The sequence below is a fragment of the Suricata suricatta genome, chromosome 8, assembly GCF_006229205.1.
Source record: "Suricata suricatta isolate VVHF042 chromosome 8, meerkat_22Aug2017_6uvM2_HiC, whole genome shotgun sequence".
NCBI classification, from domain to species: domain Eukaryota; kingdom Metazoa; phylum Chordata; class Mammalia; order Carnivora; family Herpestidae; genus Suricata; species Suricata suricatta.
In genome coordinates, this window is record NC_043707.1 from 5,543,812 (window position 1) to 5,560,784 (window position 16,973).

Consider the following 16,973-nt stretch of genomic DNA (forward strand, 5'->3'; position numbering starts at 1 on the left):
TACACACACACACACATACATACATGAAAAGACTGAGTTTGAACTCTTAATTGTACCCAAGAGATGAATTGGTTGTAAGAGGCAAAGAATTTTCTTATGTGGTGTTCAAAATACAAAATACAACTAGGAAAGTGAGTGTGTGTGTGCGCCTGTGTGTACACATTGGGACATTTTATGTCCAAGTCAGTATGAAAAATGTGAATCCTTGGGGGAGCTTCCATTTTGCTGTTGAGGTCCAAGGTCGTGTATCTAACAGTTCTAAATTTCTCCCCCTGGGAAGCAAGTATATGCTCACTGTTCGCTTTAATAAAGGCACAGAAATGGACCATGCAGTCTGTATCAAACATGAGTGAGTGCTATTCATTTTAAGAAGCACTCAAGCACTGTGAAAATTAGCACTGGAACATGGTTCCAAATGAAAGCAACACCATGGGCCTAATGAGAAACTGAATACCATATATTCATCTCCCCTAGTCCAGGTTCTTTCTCTTATGTCATTTGAATGGTTCTGAAATGCCTTCTCCTCCTGGGCACAGTGTCTTCAAGGCTGACATGCATCTCTCACTTCCTTTCCCTGCCTGGCTGGCCACTGGAGCCCCTGTAGCTTTTTCCTTTGTGCCCCCCACCCCAGTTTGAGGTTTAACCACATGGGAAGCCCTGATTCCTTTCTGTTTACGTGCCCATCTCTGCCTTTCTTTACTGCTGTCTTTCGTTTTTTGGTGTGACGACTTCTTTGGTTTGCAACAGCCAAAGCTGACTGATGAATACACCCCATTTGTTGGTTGGTTTGCTTTCGAGCAAACCGAACTTTGGAAAATTGTCTGGGTGGGGAAGTGTCACTTCGCTACGGAGCTAATGCTCTTTGGACCTAGAGAAGGGGTCTGAGGTTGCAAATAGGATAAAGATTTGAACGTTTTCCTGAAGCATTTGCTTAAAATGATGTGTTACATAACATTCCTCAAATAAAGGTCAAAAAAGATTTTCTTTTTAGTATTCGGCGTCAGGCCGTATGTGAAGAAAACTGGTATGTTTCCTTTACATTATTGATGAAAAGCTCCAGGTAAGGGCTAGGCATTCCCATGTTAATGGATCTTTGAAATACCTCCGTGTTCTTCATGGAAAAATACCCTCTCCTGAGCACTTGCTGTGTGCCAGGAATGTTGTTGGATGATGGAACCACGGTGGTGAATAAGATGTACAAAGCCCTGCGCTCAGCCTGCTTAGAAGCTATTGCCATTGGCCTTGCTGTCTGTCGGTGCATAGCAAATGACACCACAGCCTAGTGGCCAAAGACAGCACACACCTACTATCACCGTCTCTGTGGGCCAGCCACCTCAGGGCATCTTGCATAGTTTCAGGAGGTGCCGATCGGGGCAGAAACCCTGTCAGCGTCTGCTGGAGGAATACTTGCTTCTGAGCTCTCGTTGGCGGGTCTCACAAGGTCTGCTGCCCAACTCACTGACATGGAACTCTCTAGAAGGCTTCCTCATGACAGATTCCTTGTTACCCCAGAGTGAGCAATTCAAGGGAGAGCAAGAAAAGATAACAAGATGGGAAATGTGGGCAATTTATGGCCTCATCTTGGACATGACATCCCATCATTCCTGCTTTACTATATTTGTTAGAAATAAGTTAATTCATTGGCTCACCCTCAAGGGGACGGGCCACACCTGGATAGGGATCCCTGGAGACCCTTGTAGGTGCTTCCTACCACATTTATTCAATATCCACCCTGGGAAGCACTGAGAAAAGTGTGGGACAGCAGTGATGGTGATAATGCGCAGTGACATTTATTGAGGACTTATTATTGTAACAACTTTGCATCAAGGCTCATAGTTAGAAGGGCTCACGTTCACTCAACAACCACTGAGTGTCAGGCACTATGCTAGGTGCTTCGTGTGCCTCTTAATTAGTTTTCACAGTAACCTTTATGGGTGGTATTATGTGCCCATTTTACAGACGTGGAAACTGAGGCACAGAGAGCATTGATCTCTGAAACTCACCTCTCCACGTGATACACTATAGTTCCATGTTTTTGTCCCATTTGCCAACCACATATTAGATCTACATTTACTTTCACCACCTTGACTCTATGGATACAGAGAAAACACAAACAGCCAAGCAGTCAGATCCTTCCTGCGCTTCTGAAAGCCTAGGGGTAAGTGGTAATTGGCCTGAGTAGGTCGTGAGGAGTTACACAAAGTGCTTTTGAGGCACAGATATTAAGACACATGCATCAATAGCTCTGCTTGTCCCAACCTCTCCTCCCAAACCAATTTATTGGAATGCAGCCAAGCCTCATAAGCAGAATAAATAGTCAATAAATAGTCACGGTCTGAATTTGTTGCTACTCTCATCTAATGTACATCTCCATTTGGTGAGTTAATTAATGCTGAAAACTGAACATTTTTGAAAAGAGAATGAAAACCCACGACACGAGTCAAGGGCCGTGGAATTAGAAAATGCAGTTCATGTGGTGTGGGGGCATGTCGGTGAGACTGCCTTTGGGGGATTTGTTAAGAAGCACTCTACTCACTTTTAAGATAGAGAGAAGGGGGGCCTCTGGAGACGCCCACATGCATGTGGCTGATGGTTCTGCCCACCTCCTCTGCTCCAGGCACTGTGCTAGGCATCAGCACAGGACACAGTCTGCTGGAGGGAGTCAGCAGACAGGTAATGTGTGACAGGTGCTAGGCAGAGGGGGTGTAGGATTCTGTGGGAGTACATGGTGTTGAGAGGAGTTAAGCAGGAAAGATTTCCTGGAAGAGGAGTCATCTAAGCTGAGCACTCTGGGCCAAGAGGGAGTTAGACAAAAGACAAAGGGCAGCTTGCCAAACCTTAGGCAAACGACCTACAGTCAACAGAAATCATGATACATGTGTGCAACTTTAAGGTGTTCATCTGTTGAAGGATGGAAAACCAAGTGAAGGCTGAAAAGAAAAGGCAGAGGCATAACCAGTTGGAAAAATAGCGAGAGTTCAGAACATGATGGCACTTTTAAGCCACGTTAAATATTTGGAGTTTTATAGGAAGTTCATTGACTGGGGGGAAGAAAACTGTCCTCCACTCATTGTACAGCCTAACTTATTTTTAGATTTTGATCAGAGAGCTTTGGGAGTACTTTTGAATCAATGCTAATATGTTAACAACCCTAATATTCTATGTTTCTATGGCCATGGGACATGGAGGGAGCCCATGTAAGGTGGTTATTAAGAGCACAGTTTCTGGAGTCAGACGAGCAAGTTGGAATTCTGGCTCAATCATTTGCTTCATGTATGACTTTGGAGAAATGGCTCAGTTTTCAAGAATTGTCATTATCCCATCTGGAAAATGGGAATAATAATAATACTTCTTAGAGCTTTATAAGCATTGTATTGTATTTGTTGCATTGCAAGCTACCACACGCTTAGAATGGTACACATTTATCATCTTGTAGTTTCTGGGCACATGGCTGAGCTGGTTTCTCTGCTTAGGATCTTGCAGACTGCAATCAGAGTATCAGCCAGAACTGGATTCTCATCAGAGCCTTTTCTGGAGCTTTCTCCAAGTACTCTCAGGTTGTTGGCAGAATTAATTTCCTTGTGGCTATGAGATTCATGGCAGCTTGCTTCTTCAAAGCCAGAAATGGAGTCAGAGAGAAAAGGAAACAGAAGGAGAGAGAGGGGTAGGAGTTATGGGGAAGAGAGAGGGAGGTGGGGAGAGAGAGACACTGACTTCAGCAAGAGATGTTATCTTATGTAATGATGTACATGTAATCACAAATGCCCTATCACCTGTGCTGTATTCCTCAGTTGAAAGTTAGTTGCAGGTTAGACCCAGACTCAATGGCAGGAAAGTTCACAAAGGCATGAATGTCAGGTGATAGAGAGTCATAGTGGTAAGCAACCTGAAGTCTGGACACCTCAAGAGTCTTGTAAAGTCATGTGCAGAGAGAAAGAATGAACTATAAGCCTGGTTGGTGCCTGGCACAAAGAGAATTTACCTGAATCCATTAGCTGTTGTCAGAGGTAGCCTATGATTTGAGGATGATGCAAAAAACTTTGTGGTCGTTCGTGTCACTATTATGCATTGTGTGTACTCAGCTGGCCAGCTCTGTTGGCTGGAGGGTGCTGCGAAGGAGAGGTCACAGTCACCTTTCTCATACTGTAGATGGATGAAAGCCACGGCGGGACTCCCCTCAGTACTGCAGTGTGCATGCACATATACAGCTGTGCATTTGACTCAGATAGAGCACATATTCCCACGCCCGGGCATCGCTGCATTCACGTCTACGGAAGGCAGTAAACTTTTCATACACATACACGTGCATGTGTGTACGTGTTTGTGCATATACGTGTGTGTACACTCACGTGTGTAATTGGATAGCTGTCATCATGCCTCTGCACGGGGACTGCTCACTCAGTCACCAGAGCTGTTGAGAAGCTGCACTGGGGTACACGTTCTGGGAGCCTCTGAAAATACAGTAGTAGAAAGTATAATAGGAGCTACCTTCAGAAAGAGTAAATTATTGTGGGAGATAGGACAGATAAACAGGCAATGTAAAAATGCCACAGGGAGTTCTATTTCCAGTTAAGATAGAACATGCTAGATTGGCCTTCGCTCTGTCTCTTGTGCTGAATATCAGGCAAAGTGCACTTCAGAGCAAAGCATGTGACCAGGAATATAGGGGCACAGCATAATGATAAAAGGGTCAATTCGCCAGGAAGACGTAGCAATACTAAATGCTTACGTACCATGCCACAGAGTTTCAAACCACATGAAACAAAACCTGACAGAATTGAAAGGAGAAATGGAGAAATCCACAAATATGGTTGAGAGCTTTAAAGCCTCTCTGTCACTATTTGATGGAATCAGACCATAGACATGAGCTACAGTCTCACCCCACAAAAGATCTATGAAATATATAATCGACCCCATCCAACAACAGCAGAATGCCCATTCACCAAGATAAACCATATTCTGGGTCATAACACCAACCTTAACCAATTCGAAAGAACTGAAATCACGTCACGCTTTTTTTCTGATAAAGGTAGACTGAACCCAGAACTCAGTAACATGAATAGGAAAACCTGCCCACACTTGGAAATTCAATAACACAGATCTGATGAATCCATGGTTCAAGAGGAAATCTCAGGGAAATTATATTTCAAACTGAAATAAAATGAAGATAAAATATACAAAATATATGATAGAAGCTAAAGCAGTGCTTTGAGGGAAATTTATAATGCTTAATGCTTCTATTAGAAGAGAAGAAACTTCTCAAATCAGTATCTAAGCTTTCATCTTAAGAAACTAGAAAATTCAGAGCAAGCAAATGGAAAAAATAAAAAGAAAGAAGGTGGTCCTAAATATGAGAACAAAAATCAATGAAATTGAAAATACAGAAGCAAGAGAAAATCAAACCAAAAGTGGTTGTCTCAAAGTATTTTAAAGAATTGATAAATATAAGACTGACAAAAGAAGAATATGGCAAAAAAGTCACAAGCATTAAAGACACAGGATATATAAAATATCTATGTACACGTATTCAACAACTTTGATAAAATAAACTAATTCCATGAAAATCAGTACTAAAACTCAACCAGGATGAACTAGATAATCTAAATAGTCCAAAAGCTTTTAATGAAATTTAATTAGTTTATTATTTAAATTTTTTTTAAAGTTTGTTAATTTTTTGAGAGAGCCCGAGCAGGTATGCAACACAGAAAGAGTCAGTGAGTTGAGAGAGTGAGGATCTGATGCAGAGTCCAGGCTCTGAGCTGTCAGCGCAGAGCCTGATCGGGGAGTCAAACTCACAAATTGCAAGATCATGACCTGAGCCGAAGTTGGATGCCTAACCGACTGAGCCACCCAGGTGCCCCTGAAAATTAATTTATTTAGAATATCCTTCTAAGACAAACATTTATAGACTCAGATGTATCACTGTTATTCTACCAAACATTGAAAGTTGAAAAAACACCAATCATACCCCAGTCATATTTCTTCCAGAAATAGAAAAGGAGGGAATACATCCTAATTCATGTTATAAAGCTAGAATTAACCTGACACCAAACCCAAGTAAAAGACATACAAGTAAAAGAAACGATAGGAAGATAGCCGCAAAAGGTTGTCAACAAAATAATAACAAATCAAAACCAGGAATATATAACCAGAGTAACACAGCACGATCAAGTAAGGTTTTCCCTAGGAATGTAAGAGTGATTTCATATTTAAAAAGTTTATTTGATTCACTATGTTGACATGATAAAGAAGAAAAAAGTAAAATAGGACCCTCTAAGCTAACACCAGGCCATACTCGAAAAAGAGTGTACAGTTGATGACAAAACACTGAACAGAGAACCAAAGGGAGCTCCCTCGCCCCGATGAAGAGCTTCTGCCAAAAACCGATTCTCTGACCACGTGCATAGCAGGAGAAGGAAATGAGGACCACACTCCCACTCCTGTGTGGCATGTCCTGGAAATCTTAGTGCGGTAAGGCAAGTAAAAGAAAGAGCTTGCATTTATTATAATGGAAGAAATTAAAATGTATGTATTCACAGACAACATTTAGAAGGTTCCTGGAACTCTCTAAAACCCTCTTAGAACTGATGAATTGAGAATGGCATCAAAATACAGGGTCAAATCACAAACATCCATCTACATACTATGTAAATATATATCTCTCTATACTACAAAATCTTTGGAATCCAAAACTTAAAAATAAACCATTCACAGTGCTTCAAAAAATGAAACACTTAAGTATAAATCGACAAGCATGTAAAGAAAATTTATGCTGAAAACTATAAGCTACTCATGAAATTAATTAAAAAAGATCTCAGTAAATAGAGGAATACTGTGTTTCATGGATTAGAAGACTCAGCGTAATAAATAGGTTAATTCTCCATAAAATGATCTAAAGATTTAGCACAATACAAATGAAAAATTCAGCAGTTTTGTTTTTGTAGATAACACATAAGGATTCTAAAGCCCATATGGAAAGATAAATGAACTAGAATATCCCAAATAAAGAAGAATAAAGAATAAAGTCAGATAAACATATCTTGCTATGTTTTATGAATATATTTTATTAATATAAACTTAGAGTAATCAAGATAGTGTAGTGTTTGGCAAAGAACAGACACATTGATCAATGGAACAGAATGAAGTTTAGAAATAGATACATACCAATAGAGTTAATTGAATCTTGAAAAAGTGCAAAATCAAGAGAGAAATTATTTTCCTTTTAACAAATGGTATTGGAACAATTAGAAATCCATATGCACAATGCTTGAGCCTTGCCCTACATTTCATACTTTATGCAAAAATTAATTCAGTATGGATCTTTAGTTCTAAATGTATAATGTAGAGCTATAACATTTTACAAGAAAACATAGAAAATATTCATGTACTGGGAAGTTAAAAAGTTTTTAAGCATGACATCAAAACCATAATTCAAAAACAAGAAAAATCAATCAGACAAAGGATTTTTTTTAATAAAAAATCTGCGAAGAGCTATGAAAAGCAAAAGATAAGAAAGAGAGAAACTGAGAGAAACGCTTTGCAAATCACCTTTCTGATAAAGGACCAATATCTGGAATCTGTAATGAACTCTCAAAACTCAAAAGTAAGAAAAAGCCCAATTTAAAAAATGGGACATGGGGAGGAAAGACTTGAATGGACAATTCACAGAGAAGATGTTCATAAGGCAAATAAGTACATAGATGTTTAATATCAGTAGCCATTTGAAAACTGCCAGTAGACACTGGGATGAGATAGCCTTCAAATATCTAATAGTGTCCATTAGATTAAAAATACTGATGGGGGCACCTACGTGGCTCAGTCAGCCAGGTGTTTGACTTCACCTCAAGTCATGGTCTTTCAGTTGATGAATTTGAGCCCTGCGTTGGGGTCTGTGCTGACATCTCACAGCCTGGATCCTGCTTCGGATTCTGTTTGTTCCTCTCTCTCTGCCCATCCCCTGCTTGCACTCTTTCTTTCAAAAATAACCATTAATTTTTCTAAAATATATCTGAAAAATACGGTATTGAGTCAATGGAAGAGCAGAGAATTATGTTTTTTAAAGTTTGTCTCTTTTTCCTGCGAGATGGACGGAGAGTGCATGCATGCATGCGACTGTGCAGGGGAAGGGCAGAGAGAGAGAGAGAGAGAGAGAAAGAGAGAGAGAGAGAGAATTCCAAGCAGCCTCCTCACTTGGCACAGAAGCTAGACGCAGGATCTCAATCCCATGAACTGTGAGATCATGATTTGAATGTAAATGAAGAGTTGGTTGTTTGAGCCACCTAGGCATCCCAAAAATTTTTTTTAAAAAAGTCATACTTTAGGATCTAGTATAGAGGTAATACAGTGCCTGTTTGGACATAACACATTTATATGTACATAATAATACTTTGCAGCAATAAGATGCACTTTTTAATACTTAGAATTTGCAGTATAAGGAGGCCATTGATGGGTTTACTCAGGGGTGTGGGTGGGATGGTCACTGGATCCAGTTCCTGTTTTAAGATCCCACAGCCTGCAGTGGAGAATGGATAGAAGACAGGCAAGAGTGGAAGCTCTATGTTTTAATTAATGCTACATTAATGAATATTACTCTACATCTGTCTTTGCACAGGTGTTGTGTAACTGATTCTAAGAGTGGAGTTACTAGGTCAAAGGATATGCAGTTTTAGAAATGTTAGGCATACAGCCACATGACCCAAATGCCTATAGTGGTTTTAGACTTTTACCAAATATCAGGAGGGTTTTTAATAGATTTGGAGATACAACATACATTAATAGAATATCTGTAATTTGAGGTATGTGCTGTATACTTCTATGCTTCTCCCTTCCTCTCTCCCTTTCTTTCTCTGCTTCTCTCTCTCTTTCATTTGTTCATTCTCTTTTGTATTAATAATAATGTGTGGATTTTTAAGGACTTCCAGTAATGTCTTCTTCAACAGGATAGTATATTATACCCCTGATTTGCCAGCTCCCTTCACATCTCATCCCAAAATATTAACGTCACAATGGTTCAGAATGCCCCAAAGCAAACAGACAAGCAAACAGACTGACTCCTCAACACATAGGAGAAAGGCAGCTGGGTTTGGTATGAAGGTTCCCAGTGTGGACGCTGCACTTTCCAATGAGAAGAGACAGCCAGTGTAGAAACAGTCCGTATCCCATTTCTACATATGACTCTGATTCATAAATTACTAAACTGTATTCCTAAGAAATAAATATTTCACCAGCCAGTGACAGACTTATGAGCTAATTAAAATCTGAGCCCTGGAAGAAGTGGTGCCATTAGCTGGAATCACAGGACTGGAAAGCAGGCGGCGCCTCCTTCACTCCGAGGTAGAGGTTTCCGTATGGAAAGGAGGGGGCTGGCTCATTAAGATCAACATTTGGTTTGGAGTGTAGGGAGCCCTCTGTTGATGCTGACATATTAAAGAAACCCAAAAGTGAGAACCCAGAGGTTTTCTATCATGGGACGCGGGAAGGTGGGTGCACAGTGGACACGTGTTTAGGCTTTGGGGTCAGACTGCCTGAGTGCAGATTCCATCTCTGCCACTTATTGGGAATAGGACTTGGGGTACAGGGCTCAGCCTCCCTAAGCCTCAGCATCCTCATCCATACAAATGAGTGTAGAAATGCTGTCTTCCCCACAGGGCTGTGGGTATTAACTATGATGGTATATTCAGATCAGATCAGTAGCAGTGTGTCAAACAAATAGTTGCTCAATAAATGTTAGATAACTAGCATCAGCCATTTTCATGCTTAAAGGTTCAGTTTTCTGCTAAAAATTCACAGCCCTTTGGATTATAAGCAGTTTTCCAGCACAAGGTGCTTTATTCCCTTGGAAAATGAAGATAACACATGTTTTGAGCACTTACTATGTGCGAAGGTGGGGACAGTTCCACATGCCTTATGCACTCTGTCATTGACTCCTCTCAGTAACCACAGAGATGGATTTCCTCAATTCCACTTCATGGAGGAGACTGCCGAGCAGTGGGGGTGGATTCTTAGCTCCAGAATTCAACCTAAGTTATTCTTCTAAAAAGCTTAATTTATTAAAGCTCCCACTTGAAATACTTATAAGGGGTGGCTTCAGATTTTAATTGCAAGTTCTAATTATTCTTTGATCTCAACAGCTGTGGACAAGGGACGTAGTCCATAGAGTCATCTGTGGTGGCTGTCATCTCATTCCTCTGAGTGGGATTGCAAATCAGAGGGAAAAAAGTTTGGGTGAACTCATTACAGATGTCTTCCCTCAAAATCTGGTGTTATTCAGCATTTTGTACATCTTTTAACTGTGGCGTTGTTGATAATCTGTAGTAGTATCCACGGTACATATCTCTGCCTGTTTGGTTGCAAGAGAAGAGTGAGGATTAAAATAACAATATTATCAGCAATATTAAGAGTAACTAGTAGTGTTTCCTATATGTCCGTTGTGGTTAGAAGCAGTTTATGAATGATAATTTATCTGATACATGCTATCGCTGTTTGGGGTTGAGTACTATTATCATCCCTATTTTATAAATACTATAATACCAAGATACAGAAAGTAAATATATTTTCTTATTAGTAAACAGCAGTTTTTGATGGCAGGGATTTACTTTCCAATCTTCTGGGATATATCCTATATGGGGGGGTAGTGGGTGGGTGGGTGTGTGTGTGTGTGTGTGTGTGTGTGTGTGAGACCAGCGTGAAACCAGAGCTTGAATAAGGTGGAGTAACACTTGGGAATGAAGTGATGATCTAAGTGTGGTGATGATTTCAGTTAAGTGTATACCTAAGGAATTAATGAGCTTTTTGTTGCTGTTTCAGTGGACTTTGGGTCGTATGCTCTTCAGGAATGGGTCCTTGTCTTCCACGTTTTTCTTTGTAGGCCATGGAGGCTAGTTGAAGCCTCAATATATCTTAAGATGACCTGACTTAAAAAAAGGTAGTTTGCAATAATAGAAGGACTTTTTTCAACAGCATATTAATCAGGATGTTATTGGTAGCAAGTGACGGAATCACAACTCAGTCTTAAGTAGAAGAGGGAATTTATTGGCTTACATAACTGCAAAGACCAGGGAGAGACTGGGGCCAGGTGTATAAATAGATCACCTGAAATCTGGATCTTTTCTGTTATTTTGTTTAGCTTCTCTCTGTTGACATGATCTCTGAGGGCTCAAGAGATGTAGAAGTTCCAGACTTACTTTCTACCAAATAAACAGCCCTAGTGGAAAACAAAGGCTTACTTCCTGAACATTCTCACATACATGCACCAAAAAAAAGAGGATTTCCTTAAAATGAATACTGTGTGCCAAACACCAGTCACTTTTCTAAGTACTTTGTATATATTAGATCTATTATCACCCTTAATCTTCACAACAATATTATAAAATAGGCATCTTGATTAATCCCATTTGAAGATGATAAAATTTAGGCACAGAATGGTTGTCACTTTTCACTGTATAACAAACAAGCCCCAAACGTAGTGACTTTAAACGGTGACCGGCTACTGTTTGTCATGAGTCTTCCTGTGACAGTTGTGGTCTCTGCTGTGCTTGCTCACGAGGCTGCAGTCACTAGGTCAAGTGTCACCTGGACCCTTGTGTGCCCGTGGCTGACATGGCTCACTGCTCCATGTCCCCCTCAACGTGTCCTCAGCAGGCCAGCTTGGTTCTCCTTGGAGGTAGAGAAGCCACAGTGAGCTGGCACCACTCTGCAAAAAAAAAAAAAAAAAAAGGAAAAAGGTCAGATGTACTCAAGGTTTTTTCCACCAGCTTGATCGAGATATAATTGATACATAACACTGTAAATGTAAGATGTACAGCATGATGATTCGGTACATGTGTAAATGGTAAAGTGGTTAGCACAATAAGGTTCGTTAATGCTTTCTTCACTTCACTGCACTACTGTGTTATGTGTGTGGTTGAACATTTAAAATCTACTCCCTTAGCTAGTTGCAACTACATAAAACAATATTTCTGACTATATTCACTGTACTGTATATTAGATCTCCAGAACTTATGCATCTTAGGACCTAGTGTTGCTACTCTTTGATCCACATCTTCTCATTACCCCCACCTCTCAGCTTCGGGCAACCATAATTCTACTCTGTTTCTGTAACTCTGACTCGTTAAAGATTCCACATGTAAGTGAGGTCATCCAGTATTTGTGTTTCTCTCTCTGACTTACTTCACTTAGCACAATATCTTCAAGGGCCATCCGGTGGCTTTTCCAATTTACTTTCCCACCAATAGTATACACTGGTCACTTTTTCTTGATATCCTTGCCAACACTTGTAATCTCTTATCTTTCCAGTACTAATCATTCTGTCAGGTGTGAGATGGTAACTCATGGTGGTTTCAGTGCGCATTTCCTTGATGACTGGTGATGTTCAGCATCTTTTTATGCCCTCGTTGGCCGTTGTAATTCTTCTTTGGGAAAATGTCTATTCAGGATTATCAGTCCTTTTGCTACTGAGTTCTATGAGTTCCTTATATGTTTCAAATATTTTCTCTTGTTCTAGGTTGCCTCTGCATTTTCTTGGCCATTTATTTTGCTATGCAGAGTCTTTTTAGGTTAATTTTTGTCCCACTTCTTTATTCTTACTCTTGTTGCTTGTACTTGGATACCATACCAAAAACTTGTTGCCAAGACCGGGGTCTTTCTCCTTATACTTTATTCTAAAAGTTTTATAGCTTCAGATATTTTATTTAAGATTTCTAACATTTGTTTATTTCTAAGAGAGCACAAGCAGGGCAGGAGCAGAGAGCGAGGGGACAGAGGATCCGAAGCAGGCTCTGTGCTGACGGCAGCAAACCTGATGACCTGAGCGGAAGTCAGACTCTCAACCAGTTGAGCCACCCCGGCGCCCCTACAGTTTCAGATCTTAGATTTAAATCTTTAATCCATTTTGAGTTCATTTTTGTGAGTAGTGTAAGATAATGGGTCCAACCATGTATGTTTTTGCATGTGAATGTCCAGTTTTCTCAGCATTATTATTATTAGAGGTTTGTAGTATAGTTGGAAGTCAAGAAGAGTGATACCTTCATCTTCTTCTTTTTTCAAAATTGCCTCTCTTATTTGTAGTCCTTTGTGGTTCTGTGCAAACTGGCCCCCCCGCTATTTTTGTGAAAAAAGTCAGTAGAATTTTGATAAGGATTGCACCGGATCTTAGATGGCATTGGTCACTGTGGACATTTTAAACATTCTTCCACGGACTATATTTCCATGTATTTGTTTCTTCAGTTTATTTCATCACTGTCGTACAGTTTTCAGAGTTCAGATCTTTCTTCTCCTTGGTTTAATTTATCCCTGAGCATTTTATTGTTTTTGATGCTATTGAAGTAGTATTGTTTTAGTTCTTTCTTTTACAGTTGGGTTATTCATATATAGAAATGCAATTGATTGTTTGTTGAGTTTATATCCCTTAACTTTAGTGAATTCATTTATCAGTTCTAACAATTTTTTTGATGGAGTCTTTAGGGTTTTCCAAAGATAAGATCATGTCATCTGCAAACAAAACAATTTTTCTTGCCTACTTGCTGAAGGCCTTCTGCTCAGAACTGAAACACTGTCTTTTTGCCACTCCTGTCTTTTTTTTTTTCTTTTTTGCCAGAGCAAGTAATGAGCCCAGTCCACATTCAAAGGGCGAGAAAATAGATGACCACTTTATGTGAGAGTATTGCTGGTTCTATAGAAAAATGCCCTTGATGAGTTATAGGTGAATAATTTGGGCCATTTTTTAAATCAGTGTATCACTGTGATGATGAAACATGCCCAAAGTTAAACTTTTATCAGGAATAAAACCAAGTTAAGTCTGGTTCTAGAGTTGAAGTTTTTAACTATTACACCATTCTTTATTTGTATGTTGTTTGGTTGGATTGGCTTGAAAAGTGGTCCCACAATTGAATCAATCACTTTGGCCAGAACAGTGAAGTACTGTTTGTTATTAGTTAGGCTTGGGTTAGGTCTGCACCCCAGGTAACGGGGAGAAGTAAGCCCATGTGAACCACAGATACCAGAAGCTGGTAGGGGTAGTTGAATAAAAGAAAATCCGTTTCAGAAGGAGGAGAAATGTAGATGTCAGGACCCCAAATAATGTTTCTCATTATATGACGTAGTAGGTACAATTGGGGGTAAAGTTCAAGGGGAAAGCCATATCTTGAGCCTCGAGGTATGTTGCATTTTCTCTGTTTCATGAGGTAGAAGATTGAGAAGTTTCCCTTAGCTTTAATTTTATGCATCTGGTCGATAGCTGGATAAGGATAACGATTTAGAAAGAGATGTCTGATTGTATGAGACAGAAATATCAAACTTTAAGTGTCTTGTAGAGTCCAGTGGAGTTACTTACACAGGCTTTGAATTCTCAGAGGCTAGCACAATGCCTGGCTTACAAGAGACATTTATCACACTTTTTGGAAAAGGGTAGATATTTAAATGGGTGGATAGATAATGGATGTACAGTGAATAGATGGATGGATGGAAAGATGGATGGATAATAGATGAATAAATAATGAATGAGTGAATCCAAAAGTGATAGGTTGAAGCCTGCATTGCTTTTCCCTTCCTGCTTTGAATTTTATTTGTCATCAATGCCAAATCAGGTATGTGTTTCTCTACTTCCATCTACACCTGGTCTCTATGCCTTCACCCATATGGTTCCTTCTGTGTGGAATCTACTTTTTCTGGTCTAATCTTTCTCATATTTTGAAGATTCATAATTATGAAGCCAGTTGAATGAGTTAGCTGCTCCTGTAATTCTCAGAGCATGGTTATATTACTACATTTAATACTTTTTATGATAATCATCCTTTTACACGCTTGTAAATTCCTCAAAGTCAGCACAGTTGCCATATTCATTGCCACACCCCATGGCCTAACATAGGACCTGACTCAGAGAGTGCATAATAAGTATATTTTAAATGATTAAATGAAAGGATTATCAGTCAATGTACAAATCATGTGGATAAGTACTAGTAATCTAGGATAGATACGTAGATTCGATAACCAGCAACATGCTTCATGCCCTTTTCCTTCATAAATATAAGTCTGATTTTGAAAAGAAAACATAAAGATGAACACTATTCTGGAACCCCATCCTTGGCAAACTTATTCCCTTTGAATATCATGCTCCAATATTGTCAGTGCATTTTCAAAGGGGAAGAGCAGAGACACCAGCACCAGGCTTCTTGTCTCACTGATAACCTGTCAGGCAATTCTGGGACGCCATCAAGAGAGGTCATTACGGGACAGCAATGAGTGTCTTCAGTTTATGATCCGTCCTCTATGGAGAAGACACATTCCCTTATAAATGGGGGTGATCAGTTCTTTTATATCTAATCAGGTAGGCATCTTAAAGTTTAGGAATTCATGACTTTAAATTATCTTTTTTACTATCATAAGAATAATAGCTTCTGCTCAGACAGTGCCCCCTCTTCAGTGTCGAGGACTGGCTGGCTACTTTCTGTCTATTGCTTCTGTTCAGACAGGTTTTATAATCTCTATAGTTGAGGAAACTGATACAGAGATGATTGAAGCAGCTCACTGGGAGTCACATGACTGGGAAGTGATTGGAGCTGAGATTTGGACCCAGGTTCATGCTGCAACATTGCCTGTGCACGACCCCACTGACAGAGAGCCGAGCCCTACTCAAATGGGCAGAGTCTCCTTCAGACCAGGCCAGTCGTCTCTTGCTGGCAGAGGCAGCCCAGTAGTCCCTCCTACACCTGACCAGAGGCTCCTGAGCAAATCAACTCTCCTACCTCCTGCAAGGGGCTTCATGTGTGGTCTGCTGGCAATTCTGTGAATATAGGGACACATAGAATATAAATGTTCCCTGTTTCTAAGCTTCCAAATGCTGTAACTTTCAGACAGCCACATCTCTCTTCTAGGGGTGAGGGACTTCACCCTATTTTAAAAAAGTAATTCTATCCCACATTAGAGCTTTGAAAAGTACTGGTACCTAACATGTCCATGTTCATTGCAGCGTTATTTATTCTAGCCAAGAGGTGGAAATAGTCTATATGACCACAGAGTATACGGATATGATGGGCTATTAGCCCTGGGGGAAAAAAAGAAATCCTGTAATATGCTACAACATGGACTAAACTGGATGACATTATATAAAGGAAAGAAGCCAATCACAAATAAATACTGCATGATTCCACTTATATGTGGTCCTTTGAATAGTAAAACTCAAAGAAACCAAGTAGAGAGGTGGTTGCCAGGGGCCTAGGGAGGGGAAATGAGATGCTGTTTAATAGATAAAGAGTGTCAGATTTGAAAGAAGAAAATGTACTAGAGATCTGTTGTGCAACAATGTGTGCATCGTTTACATTACTGTAGTGCACACTTAAAAATAACGAAGATGATCATTTGTATGTCCTGTGGTTTTTGCCACAGTAAAGAAAACCCACATGCCCAGACCCCCACCAGACCAACTAAGGGAAAATCCCAGACTCACCCCATTAATAAAGTGCCTTTTGAAGAAGCAAGAATCCAGGACTGAGGACTGAGAACTATCACCTTAGGACACGTGTCTATACGACCAGCTGATGATCAGAATCGCCCTGGTGTGTGAAAGTCATCCACATTCCGGAGCCCCACTGAGGACACTGGAAATCAGAATCTTGGGATGAGTCCTAGAATTCCAGTTTCAACAAGTGACACCGCCCCCCCCCCCCCCTCTGATTCTGACTTGCAGACTCAAGTGAGAAAATAAACCATCTGGTTCTAATGCATCCTGGTATTTGCTTGGCTCTCAAGAGTGACCTCATTATTGCAAAACTGGTTTTTGATGCTATGATTTGTATGTAGGAAAATAGTCAGATTTTAGTATCAGAATTCATGATCTGGAAGAGGGTTTAGTATCATATTCTCAAGGTTTGAGGGGGCAGAGGGGAAGACGGAACATATAATTTAAAAAATCATATTCAGTCTCATGAGGGAAATATGTACTTTGGGCAAAATACTGTTTTATATATAAGCCATGGAGA

General features: G+C 40.1%; 1 long non-coding RNA gene across 1 annotated transcript in view; it reads right to left on the reverse strand.

Moving 5' to 3' along the window:
• The window catches only part of LOC115298245, a 20,154-nt gene extending 3,612 nt beyond the window's left edge, over positions 1-16,542 (reverse strand). Inside the window, exons 1-2 of the long non-coding RNA XR_003911680.1 lie at positions 16,442-16,542; positions 4,350-4,451 (exon numbers count right to left, since the gene is read on the reverse strand). This is a non-coding gene — a long non-coding RNA (uncharacterized LOC115298245). The remainder of the gene's footprint in view (positions 1-4,349; positions 4,452-16,441) is intronic.
• Positions 16,543-16,973: the final 431 nt, after the last annotated feature.